This window comes from Priapulus caudatus, unplaced genomic scaffold (genome assembly GCF_000485595.1).
Source record: "Priapulus caudatus unplaced genomic scaffold, Priapulus_caudatus-5.0.1 Scaffold991, whole genome shotgun sequence".
Classification (NCBI taxonomy): Eukaryota; Metazoa; Priapulida; class Priapulimorpha; order Priapulimorphida; family Priapulidae; genus Priapulus; species Priapulus caudatus.
The window spans coordinates 80,761-89,367 of record NW_014578052.1 but is presented as its reverse complement, the minus strand read 5'-3'; positions in this window follow the sequence as shown (position 1 = coordinate 89,367).

Sequence of the window (8,607 nt, the reverse complement as noted above, 5' to 3'; positions counted from 1 at the left end):
TTCTTCAACCAAAACTAATTATGAATGGGACTGCAATTGAACCAAGCAGCGTATCGTTATTAGAAGCCGGGCTGTCTGCCAACTCCCGGCTTCACGTTGAAGACGAGGCTGTCGTAAGTGGCTACTATATGTTCTGTTTCAGTATTCTGTTGCGTACCTCGACTCCCATAGGCATTCTGAGAAAGAAATACATAGATTTGAAACAGATGGACACGAATGGCTGGTAATTGGGATCCATGTAACGCTACAATATAAAGGCCTCACGCTCCAAAGAACAAGATAAAATTAAGTGGCTAATCACTAGTTTCCTTTGATAAGCATTGTAGAAAATGAACTTTTATGCGGGGTGGCCAGATCTACCCCTAAAGGACCTGTCACATGAAGAAATGAGAAAACCTATGGTACAGTTATTATAGGAGTATTGCATTCTAGTGTAAGGTAATCTATTGAACTGTAGGTAAGTGTTTTTGTTATTTTTTGTCATAGGAAGCTCTAGATTTGCCAGAGGAGGATGAAGGAGATAGCTCAGAATACGACCAGTCTTCTGAGCATGCTGAGACTCATCCAACTGTTAGTAAGTGTTTTGCATGAGGCCTGAAAACAATTAATAAGCCTCCATGTAAAGTGCTGCTAATAATTCTAAACAAAATGGAAATATGCACCGTTTGATTTTTCTTACCAACGGCTGACTGTGTTATATTTTGCACCAGTGCATCTGTACTGACCACAAAAATATCACCCCACATAGGTTGTGTTAAAATATGGATTTTGCAAAAACACAAATGTGGAAAGCTATGCTGTCAATGGCTTAAAATGCATCTGGGCTTGGGAAGTATATGCTTTTGGAGCCTCTCTAATGTTATACTTGTTCGAACCCGCGTGATCTGATGTATTGATACCTCACCGAGAGAATATCCATGATATTTTATCTTTTGTGCACTTGCTGATATACGTGAACTAACACTTGTGTTTGTAGGATATGGACTTCTCAAGCAACGTTGTCGGGAAGCCCGCATGTTCTGCTTGGGCACTGATGTAGGAATACAAGTATGCAGAGATGATATTGTCGAGAATGTTGTGGACAACTACAGAAGGAACCCCGACCTCACTGTGCAATTCGATGGAGAAGAGAACACGTTGGATATGTCTGGCGTCACGAAAGAGATGTTCTCTGTATTCTTCCATAAGGTATGTTTCACACATAATAAGCTGATTAAACTGCCCCAACGCGACGATCTGCGATACCACAACATCTGAAGACAGGTGACAAATCTGTCCTTGCTTACAATGACCCTCAACGAACTAATTACACAGAAAGTCTCTATTTTACAACATGGATCTAAAGCTGTATCAATGGCCTAGGCATGTGTACATATATGGTGCCTGCTCTCATGTACCACCTCAATTAGTCGTCCTGAAACCAACATCACTACAGTTCACTACTTCCTGTTTTTTTCAGATATTTGAAGAGGAATTCGAAGGTTGTTTGGCCAAGGTGCCAATAATGGATCATCGACGTTTGAGCGACGGCTTTTGGGAGATAGTTGGACGTGTGTTGGGACACGCCTATGTATTGTCTGGCACATTTCCAATGCAGCTCAGTCAAGCAGCGCTTTCAGCCATCTTAAGTGGATCGTGTTCTGACGAGTTGCTTATGAATGACTTCCTAAAATTTCACGGGGAGCGAGACCGACGTATTCTGTCGACGGTATTGGATACTCCAAGTAAGGTCAATGACCAAGATTACCGGGCTGGTCTTGTGAGCCTGCTGGCAAGGTCTGGGGCAAAGGAGTTGCCATGCACTGACAGAATTCGTGAACTGAGCCTAAGTGTGGCCCATGCCAAACTTATCTGTAGTCCCTTATACCCAATGAACTTGATGAGGAAGGGACTCATGGCACACGGGGTCTTGTGGACTGGTGTCGGCGAGTCAGCGCTCGCAGACTTGTACGAGGATATGAAGCCAACACCTGCGAAGGTACTTTTGATTCTGACACAATAAGCTTGTATTCCAAAATCGATTGTTTCCCAATAATTAAACAGAAAACAGATGCTTCGCCCTCCATGCAATCATCATTTGTATATCCCTTTGGACGATTTCAATTCTGAGTCAGTGACTTTGAAACGCCATATAAATGCAAGTTTTTTCTATTACACTAGACAGAATGTTTAAAGGGATCGTTTACTCTACGTTCTAGGGTTATTTTCAGTTAATTTACGTTAAAATTACGCTACATAAAAAGTTTCATGGTTCAATCACCATTAGAAATATTATTAAAAATTGTTTTAAAACTAACGACTACAGTTTGATTACAACGACGGTGGCGCCACTCAAAGCGCACGATCTGATAAGTTGTGCAAAACCACTTTTCAGCCAAGGGCTACAGACCGAGGGTGTTTCTTATTTATTAATTTAACAGCAAAAGGATTGTAATATCTTATAAACAACATATAGTTTCAGTTATAATATGAATAAATTTGCCCTAACATGAATATCGTTCGGTTAAATAGCAAATTTAGGTATAAATATAATTGCACTTTTGTGATTAGCCCTCGGTCTGTAACGTGCAAAATAAATTGTCAAATTCGCAACTTTTTCGGGGTGGCAGCACGGTCGCGGGTGTCATGACGCCATTCAAATTTCGTAGCGTTGATGTGTAATTAATTATAAATTATAACAATTAAAATTAGGTAAATTCTGGTAACAAATACGAGTGGGTATAGACGATTTGTTATACAGTAAGTACAGTTGTATGCAGTAAAATCCTAGAGTCTACTATCCCTTTAACAGTATGTTCTATCCATTGCGTTGCCGAATAGTGATATTATAAGGAACATTACGTCATTTTCGTAAATACATTGTTTTTCGTTGTTTCCTTGTAAAAGTTATTGTTTAATATCCAGGTCATTCAAGCACTTGAGTACGAATGTTCAGATAATGTGGACCTTCTCATGCTTGAGGAGCTCGTCAAGGGCTATTTAGAAGACTTCATTTCGTCCATGGACAATGCTGAACTCCAGCTGTTGCTTTTGTTTTGGACGAGTTCCAACTGCATGTCATCTTCTTTAAAAGTGCAGTTCAACAGTCTAGAGGGCGTTTCTAGACGGCCGATGGCTAATACATGTAGCAATACTCTCACTATCACGAGGCACTACTTTTCTGTACAGGAACTGGCCCTGAACTTCAGACAAACAGCCTTGACAGGGAGAGACATGGTATTTGATTCTGTATAAGGAAGTTGTTGTCGTTAGTGAGAAAGTGAGAGAATAGTGAGATATAAGCTACGTCTACACGACGAACCTTAACTCGAGTTAGCTTAACCTCGCCAGTCGATCGAGGTTAAGCTAACTCGAGTTAAGGCCCGTGTAGACGCTTAACTCGAGTTAGCTTAACCTCCACGATAGGCGGCAGCACTAGTACGATGTACGTACGCACGCACGCACGTGTACGTACGCACGCACGCACGTGTACGTGCACACACACGGACGCACGCATGCACGCACGTGTACGTGCACACGCACGCACGTTTACATACGCACGCACGCATGCATAATAAATCGGTAATAATCGCTATCGGGTGTTGTCGTGTAGACGCTACATAATCGCTAACTCGAGTTAAGGTTCGTCGTGTAGACGAGGCTATATATTATATCAAGAGCGTATAAAGAAGGAGAGCGTACAACGGTAAAATGCTGAAACTATGTTGCAGTATTAGTCGAATTAATAAACTTGCCCCGTGTTATTTTGACGATTCTTTGCAGTATTATTGATCAGCTGTCCTATCTTGTTCATAAAACAAACCGCATGTCCCTACGATGCCCCTACGCTGAGATAATGAGCGGTGAAAATCTGGTATTTTCGCCGAACACCGACTAGATTAGTCAGTTACTGTGACCGTCTCTCGTGTGGGCGGAGTGTACGGCCCACACTGGCCAGTGTGTTGCTTCCGGTCGCCGCTGTGTAGCGCCATAGTGTAATATTTAATTAATTAGCCTAACTAGTATGTTATTTTTATAGTATTTACTGAGCAGTGGCCCCGAGTGGCTGAACTACGCTGACGTCACGCTCGGGATTACGAATCCTAGATACGGGCCTTAAAACTACTCGAAACTAGGTTTCGTCGCTCGAAACTATGGTTTTAGATAGGAAACTTGTACTTGTAGGCCTATTCCTCAAGTTGTGATACAAATGGCGCGCTGGAACCTGGGTTCTTGCTCCCAAAACTAGGATTCTTGCTATAACTGGGGTTATAAGGCTAGAAACTAGGTTTCATAGCAAGAAACTAGGATTCATAGCAAGGAACCGTGGTTTCTCGAATTATGATACAAATGGCGCGGTTGAAAGTGGGTTTCTTGCTGAAACCTAGGTTCTTGCTCCCAAAACCTAGTTTCTTGCTCACGAAACTAAGATTCCAGCTATAACTGCGGTTATAGGGCTAGAAACTAGGTTTCGTGCGAGCAAGAAACTAGGTTTTGTGGTGGTTTCTCGAATTATGATACAAATGGCTTGCCATATGCGTGTGCGTCTATATGCGCGTGCGTGTGCGTCTATATGCGCGTGCGTGCGCGTTTATATACGCGTGCGTCTATATGCGCGTGCGTGCGCGTCTATATATGTGTGCGTGCGCGTCTATATGCACGTGTACGCGTGCGTGCGCGTTTATATGCACGTGTGCGCGCGTCTATATGCGCGTGCGTTATATATACGTGTGCGTGCGCGTTTATATGCACGTGTACGCGTGCACGCGCGTTGTGAGCTACATTGTCATTGACACTTTCATTGAAACAGAGATCTTCAATGCTGAAAAGCTAAACCAGCTCCAAGGCAAGCACACTACCTACACTGCGAAAGATTCTGGAGACTTGCGAAGCCTGAGGCGGCCCAAGATACCGAAGTACGTCGCCTTAAAAGTTGGTGCACCGGTGGTTCTGACTGCAAACCTTTCAGACACCTTGTTCAATGGCCTTATGGGAATTATGACGAATAGGGTTGGAGAATATATCGTACTCAGAAATGATTTTTTTTACCGCGATACAAATACTTTTAACCGCTGTTAAATTATAGCCATTTTAACCAGAAGAGACCGGGTACAAGATGGCGTGCGCAAAAGATGCGTTGTTCCCCGACCGCCGAAAGCGGTTAAGCCGCGCACTTCCGCGGGACTGGGCGCACGCGACTGCGAGGTGTTGTGTGTAGCATCTCGCGCTCCCCGCTATACGAATTCGCGCGCCGAAGGAAGGCGGGCGCGCGAATGCGTATAGCGGGCAGCCTAACATCGCGCAGTTTTCGGGACACGTACATCGGCTCGGCTACATCGGCTTTGGAGGGGGGCCTTTCCGATTATAGATTGACACGCGTTTGTACATTCTCGCCGTCGTACCATCACCTGCCGTATTTTCGTACTTTATCTGGCGTTCTCCCACTCTCTTTCTCTCTTTCTCGCACTCCCCACGGTCTGTCTCTCTCTCTCTAGCTCTCTCTCTCTCGCTCGCTCCGCCGCCACGGGTTAATAAGGTATCTTATATACATGCATCAATGCTGCCGCAGCCAGGCACACATCTCTCTACAATTATTAGACATTGTCGGGTGTGATTATAGAGTGTATTGACAGCGTAAGCTTCACTTTAAATGCACTCACGGGCAACGGGGAACAACCTCGACCATGTTCAGCGCCTGCATGACCTTCCTCATGACGATGTTGGGAAATAACAAGATAAAACTCATGTTTCCCTATGGTCATGTCAACTTCTTTTACTTTATACGTGCTATATTCATTGTCGAATTATGTGATTAGAAAAAATGAAATATTGCATTTATACTCAATTCACAGTTGTCAACAGACCATTAAAAAGTCATGAAGTTCTTTGAAAAGATAAAGACTGAAAACGTGTAGCCCGCATTCGCTCCACAGCTATGGTAATAAATGTTGGCTCTCGAATTTCAGCATGAGCACAGCACGACGACGATGAAGTAGCAGGCACTCGCAGGCACTTACACTGCTCAGACTCATCTTCTGTGGAGTGCTTCCGCGCGCATAACTAATCGTGCAGAACTAGCATGACTAATCGTGCCGCTTCGTGCGTCAATAAACTCAATATTCACAGCTAGTAGTAGTAGTATCAATTTAAGCCGGTACGGGAGATCTTTTCCATAATACATTATAGATACCTATAGACACATGTGTTATAGCTATACTCTCTGTGAATATTGACTTTATTGTCGCACAATTAGTCAATATATTAGCAAATATATGCGTACAGTCATCTCCCATACCGGCTTGAATATAGACGCTCCCAGCCGATTCGCGCTTTGTTTTCATCGGCGCGGCTCACCGGACGTATTGCTAAGGGGAAGTGACGTCACTCCGCCCCCACCTATAGCGAAGTTCCACCATCCATTTGCACGCCACTTATCAATAGTGAACTCACAAAGAAGCGCGACTTATCAATACTGAACTCACAAACAAGCGGCACTTATCAATACTCGGCCACACACCAACTTACCAATCGTTATCTTTTAAATCTTTTATCCATCGGCGAGTTGCAAGCGACGCTGCCTCCACTTCTAGAGCAGCCCTCTCAGCCGATGCGTTGAGGCGTTCGCTCATAACACAGCTGCTTCTTGAAGCATTCGACGAGTAACTTTTTGCCCTTCAGTCTTCATTGGGCTGAATTTCCCAGGAGGAACATCGCCTGCTTTCATGAACAGCAGATCGTTTCCAATAATGACCCCTAAGTCGTTAGGGGCATCTCAAGACTGTGTCAGTCGACGGCTATTCATAATTCCCTCCACCTCGCACATTACAGTCTGCAGCTGTTCCTCCTGCCAATTGCCTTCCTGGGTTGCCTCGAGAAATGTTCATTAAATTAAATTACGTTCCACAAATATGAGAACTTGGTTTACAGTGCTAAATGGTTGTTGCTTGTAGTTTGGACGTAAAGTGAATCACCACCTGGCTGTTACTTCCTTGCTGATTACGTTGCGTATGTCAACATGTCCGTCCATTCAAAATAAGCATTTACATTACGTCGAAACTGAATGCAACGATTACGAAGAGAATGACATGTAATTAGTGCTGAAAGGAACTGCAGTATTACGGCCAGGCAGGCAGTCAGTCAGCAGTGAGTGGTGGCGCCACTGTGCAGGGAGGTAGAGAGCTAGCAGTGAGTCGTGGCGATGCAGTTGTCGTAGCAGCGCACCGACTATGAGTCACCAGTCATGCAATGGATTCACACAACACAGGACGACATAGCTGTTTAATGAGTCAATCTGCTGGTTTAGCATGGACTACATCATATTCTAGTTCTTCTGATGCGATCATGTATCATCAATGTAACAGTGCTAGCCTGCATAAACTTCCTATTGGGTATCGGCCTGCGCTTGTTACACTGCTCAGGCTCATCGTCTGTGGAGAGGTTGGACGTGTTCTCTGCCTTCTTTGCACGCCGCAATGCCTGTGAATAGTCCTCTGCAAAATAAATGTTTTGACACATGTTAAGGAATTTTCCTAATAATGATAACTACTATATTTCAAACACCATATTGATCTTATGACATGTATAACAACCTTTTACATATAAAATTCTATTTCATTGTTTGCTGTATACTTGATGACAGTCAGTACCTTTAAGCAAATGTAGAATTCATTTGCATTATAGTCCCAAGTGTGTCTGAAGCTGCACATAATAGTGTAAAAGCATTAAATTGCATCGAGCTATATTATTACAATATTTCTTGCAAAGACATTTAATACAACCATTACTTATACTGTGTATACTGACCATCTCCCATGAGGCCATGAGCCATGAGCCATGAGGATGAGTCGTGAGGCTTTTGCATTATTCTCAAGTGACTTACTTGCAGCGGTTAGTTCACGTCTTTCGTACGTATTGCAACACTTCTTTGGGGCGCCATGATTATTGATGACATCTTGAATCGTCCCGCTGGATCGATCCTTCTTCAGTGACAGGCGCATGGTTAACGTAGTGATTTCGAAAAAAGACATAAAGGTTTCTGGGTCTAAAGTTGAAACGATCGCTCAACAATAAAAATAAATAAGCCACTTCGTAGTTACGCATTCAGCATGCGTCAGATTCCAGAGTGAACTTTTGCGAAACGTTAATTTGACATAAACCAGTCGCACTTGATGACAGTCAGTACCTTCAAGGAAATGTACACTTTATTGTCATTATACCCCGTCATTATACAGTTGCGACAAATATCTTACGTCGTGTACGCACTCGATTTTCTTTCCCTTGCAATCATTGCAAGCAACGCACACCCCACTTTCTACGCACTTAAGACTGCAGAGTCAGACAGGTAAGTTACACTTACCTGTCGTTTGGGCAGTCCTCAGTATCGTGTGCCATGTGGGGAGTATATGGTCACGCCAGTACAGTAGGGAACTGCAGGGTCATACATGACCACACCATTACTCATTGGCTGTGGTAAATCTGCAAATTAACTTGGCGCGGGCAATTGCGTGCGCAACCGCGACGCGGCGCCGCTTCGACGCTCCAAGCATTGCCGTCGACGGGTGCGGCATCGGCACGCTGATGTTGGCCGTGTGCATCTCGCGCAGCAGCTCATGCAGGGAGTGCTCGTGC